Source organism: Aquarana catesbeiana, linkage group LG11, assembly GCF_042186555.1.
Source record: "Aquarana catesbeiana isolate 2022-GZ linkage group LG11, ASM4218655v1, whole genome shotgun sequence".
Taxonomy (NCBI): Eukaryota; Metazoa; Chordata; class Amphibia; order Anura; family Ranidae; genus Aquarana; species Aquarana catesbeiana.
Genome location: NC_133334.1, coordinates 253707474 through 253712584, shown reverse-complemented (window position 1 = coordinate 253712584; position 5111 = coordinate 253707474).

Here is a 5111-nt window from a genome sequence, read left to right as displayed (position 1 = left end):
ACTGATTGCAGTATTCTAGTCTGCATCTCCCCAAGGTAATACATAAAACCTGGCCTGTTAGTGGGTCCTGAGGACAGGGTTGATGACCACTGCTCTAACAGATAAAAAGGACACGTGAGTAAAGGAGAGATGTAATGTGTCATACGCTGTTAAATGCTATTCCAGTATCTGTGTATGGATAAGGTCATATTACTAAACACTCACCCAGAATCTGTATACAGAGACATACTGTGGACAAGTACTGCTAATAGATGTATCAGTAAAGGTATATATGGTTAAATACTGCTAAAGGCTGACCCAGAGGCTGTGCACACAGCTATAGGATGCTAATTATTGACCCAGAGACTGTGTATAGTGCGAAGTCAAGCGAGTGGCACGGTGATTGTGTGCATCCTATGGCTGGGAAAAATTGCAGTTGTATTTTTGTTTTATACTGGAATATTGGCTTAGGGCCCAGGCGGTCGCCTGCTACTTCAGTGGTTCTCACCTCCCGTCCTCAGGACCCACTAACAGCCCAGATTTTAAGTATTACTTTGGGAAGATGCAGACTAGAATACTGCAATCACTGAGCAGCAAATGATATCACCTGTGATGTATTTCAGTTATCCTGCAAACCTGGCCTGTTAGTGGGTCCTAAAGACAGGAGTTGAGAACCACTGTGCTAATTAAATACAGAATGCAGCACCTACACTCCTCCAAGGAGAAAAGCTCTCAGCAAATGGCAGCAGTTGCAGCAGCAGCGAAATTGGAACAATATGCTCATACCCCCGTTCAGACCCCACCAAAGAAGGGGTCACAACCCAAAACACAACAGGGGGGTTTGTCAGATAGATAGAAAAAGACAGGGTCAGAGTCAGTTAACTGCCACAGCACCGCCGGCTCAGTCAACAAAAACACAGAGTAATAAAAGCTCGGGGTCGAGTGAACAAAATATAAATACAGATGTGATAGCCGTGTCTTGCTTACCCTTAGAGAAAGAACCAACTTTGACGGATGTATTTATGGCAGTAAGCGCATGTAATGGATCACTTAAAGATCTTTGTGACCAAATGAAGGGAGTAAAAGAGGATCAGATACTGGTCAGACAGGACTTACAAATACAGTGGAGAGAACAACAGCCTTGGAAGGTCAGCCAGTTAGAAGATGATATATCCCCACTAATAAAAGAGGTGACAAGTATGAAGGAACAGATATCCAGGCATGCGTCCAAAATGGAGGAGATGGAGAATAGGCTCTGAAGGGATAATGTGAGGCTGGTGGGCCTGCCCGAAAAGAGTGAGGCTCCAACCCTATAGAGTTCCTAGAAAGGTGGTTGGTTGAACTTTTTGGAAAAGAGTAATTTTCAACAATGTTCTCTATTGAAAGAGCACATAGAGTGCCCTTTAGGGCCCCCCCAGCAGGAGGATTCCCTAGGCCACTATTGATAAAGTTTCTTAATTATAAGGACAAAGTGTCGTTGCTGCGGAAAACAAGGGAGGCGGGAAACATTTTTTTTAATGGTACCAAAATATCATTTTACTCTGACTTTTCGCCGGATCTTCAGAGACGTAGAGCAGAGTTTATACAGTCCAAGCGTACTTTACAAAAATTTAAGTTGTCTTATGCTCTTCTTTACCCAGCAAGGCTATGTGTAACTGCACTGGGGGGAACCCAGATTTTTTAAATCTCCGGCCGGGGTGGAGAAGTGGTTGGAAGAAAATAAGGAGAAACTTCAGATACCCTGAAGAGGGGTGAAAAACGTACAGGATGTATTGTTTGATGTGTTTTTGTTTTTTTTTTTTGTTTTTTTTGTTTTTTCCTTTGAAGTATTTTTCGGGGGGGGGGGGGGGGGTAGATACACACAGTTGTATGGGGGAGTGATGGATGGGAATGAATATGGGAGTAAATATGAGGTACAGGTGGTGTGGGGAACGGTCATTCAAAAGCCCCTTGGGGGTCACCTAGTTAGGTGGTGGGGGGAGGTGAGACAGGAATTGTTTAAGAATTAACACTGGGGAAGTGTGGATTAAATGAGGTCACAACACAAAGGAATATTATAGGAAATTGCATTTGTTGGATGCAAGATAACGCACAAAGTAATAATTATAGGAACAGGAAAATGGTGTTTGAAATTCACATGAAATTATTTTGGAGAGTATATTTACTTAAGTTGGTTATGTTGGTTATGTTGTTTAAAAATCACTAAAGGTAACAGAAAAGAGTCTGGGTTACAGGGATCACAACCCAAAATAATGGGTATTAGACTGGAGTTAAAGTATGAATTGGATATTAATTTAGTTTTAAATAGATACTCCCTACAGCTCTGTATATATCTCCCGAATTTAGATGCAAGCTAAAACACTTAATCTAGGATCCTGGAATATTAGGGGGCTGGGGACATCGGCCAAAAAAGTGGCTGTATTCTCCATGCTGTAGAGATATGGAGTAGAGCTTGTCTGCCTGCAGGAAACACACCTAACTAAACACACAGGCCAGCAATTACAGATTAAGAAATATCAATGTCAGTACCACCTCGGTATACTCTTCCTATAGCAGGGGGGTAAGTGTTATGGTGAGAACCGGGGTAAATTTTTCCTGCAGACAGTCCAGTATAGATGAGACAGGCTGATATATTTTTCTGTACTTTTCTATTAATAATAGTATGTACATTGTGGCAAATATTTATATTCCCCCACCATTTAAAATAGATGTTATGCTTAGACTAAATTAATTCTTGTTAGACAAAGAAGTGCCGATCATAGTAGTGGGAGACTTTAACGAGATCCTAGACAGAAAGTTGGATAGGTTTCCCGTATGGATTTTTTCAGACCCCAAGGAGAAGTGCTGCTTGAGCCAATTTCTGGACGAAGTGGGGTTAATAGATTTGTGGAGGGAGTCCAGCAATATTCTTGCTACTCAGCCTCATACTCCACGCTCTCCAGGATAGATATGGCCTTGGAAAATGATAGAGCGCTACAGATTATGGAAAAAAATTGTATATTGATTGACCAAGAGGGATATCAGACCACTCCCCAATAGTGATTACAGTGAAACTAGGGGGGAAAAAAACACAGAAGGAGTGGAAAATAAACCAACACTGGTTTGAATTAATTAAAAAAAACGGACAGAGTCCTTCCTAAATTGAGAGAATTTGTAGAATTTAATGAAGGTACGGTGTCGGCTGGGATTTTATTTGACACTCTAAAGGCATTTCTTAGAGGTGTCCTAATACAACAGGTGGCCAAATATAATAAAGATGCTAGAGTCTGGGAGGAAAAAATCTGAAGGGGCGTGCTTGAGGCCGAAAATAATTATATAATAGATCCAACATCCGGGAGGGAAACAATATGGTTAGATAAACAACTAGAGTATAAGATAGCAATTATGCAGAAGGTTGAGACTAGATGAGTCCTCCTTTGCAGAAGGCGAAAACGTAGGAAAGAAGCTGGCGAAGCTGGTGCAGTCCAACTCCCCACCGTCTACTACCCTTGCCATTAGGTCCACAGGAGGAGAGATAATATCAAATACTACAAAGATAGTGCAAATATTTAGGACTTATTATAAAAGCCTTTTATAATGCTCAGAAAAGGGGAGTGGAAGGGCATGATGGAAGATTTCCTGGGGAACCTGGAAAGAGATGATCCAGAAACTCCAATAACCCTTGCAGAACTCCAACAGGCAGTAGCTAGTATGGCAAACCAAAAATCCACCGACCCAGATGGGCTTCCAACTGAGGTGTACAAATATTACGGTGGTATATTAATCCCGGAGTTGCTAAAAGCATTGGAGGGGGCAGCCAGGGAGGGACACCTACCTGCTTCAATGTTAGAAGCAACTATCATAGTTCTACAGAAAGAAGGGAAGGATCCTTTAGACGTAGCTGCATATAGGCCAATCTCTCTCCTATGCACCGACGCCAAAATCCTGGCCAAGGTTCTGGCAGCTAGGTTAAATAGACTTATCCCCAAACTGATCCATTCAGATCAGGTGGGTTTCATAGCTAATAAATCCACAAGTATGAATATCAGAAGGGCATTTTTAAACTTACAGGCCCCAACGGAGAACGAGGGATCAAGAGCCGTATTGTCATTAGATGTGACCAAAGCTTTTGATAGCGTGGAATTGGGTTATATTTGGCGGGTGCTGGGGAAATTTGGATTTGGTCCATCTTTGACAGGCCCAATGCAAGACTTAAAATTAATAATGAATTTTCGGATAGGATAGAACTGGAGAGGGGGACAAGACAGGGGTGTCCTTTGTCTCCCTTGCTCTTTGCTTTAGCAATGGAGCCTCTGGCTATCTCTATAAGAATGATCTCTGAGATAACAGGCTTTCAGAGGAAGACGGGAGAAGAAAGAATCGCCTTGTACGCGGACGATATTTTGCTCTTCCTGGGAGATATGGGTCAATCATTGACAAAAGCAATGTGCATAGTGGAGCAATTTGGTAGCTTTACAGGGTTGGAGATAAACTGGGAGAAATCTGAGCTTTTACCAATAGACCCCATTTCATTTAACAATACCAGGAATGCCTCCGTTGGCAGTAGTGGATACATTGAAATATCTGGGGGTTGCCATGACGAAAGACCCTAACCAATTCATAAGTAAAAATCTTATAGCGCTTTTGACCAAATTTAAACAAAAAAATCGGCATCTGGAAACTGTTTCCATTATCGGTGGCATGAAGATGCAGTTTATTAAAAATGATCTGGATGCCACAATTGCTGTATATTTTGCACAATTCCCCAGTGTGGATATGCAAGAATTGGTTCAATAAAATCAAGAGCATTTTCAGGGAGCTAATATGGAAAGGGGGGCAAGCCAGGATTCGACTCCGTACATTTCAGCTCCCGGTGGGGGAAGGTGGTTTTGCGTTGCCCCACCCTGAGCGCTACTATTTATCATCACAGCTGCAGCAGTTAATGAGATGCGCTGTTCCGAATGGAGGTACTCCCAATGGAAGAATAATATTAACAGGCGCATTACATAACACAATAACTGAAGCGCTAGAGGCGGATTCTTTTCGCTATAAGTGCCCAACAATTAAAATGATAAATTAAAATGTGGAAATCAGTTAAAAAACAGATGAGATAAAATGGGTTCATTGAATATACCCCCATTTGGAACAACAGT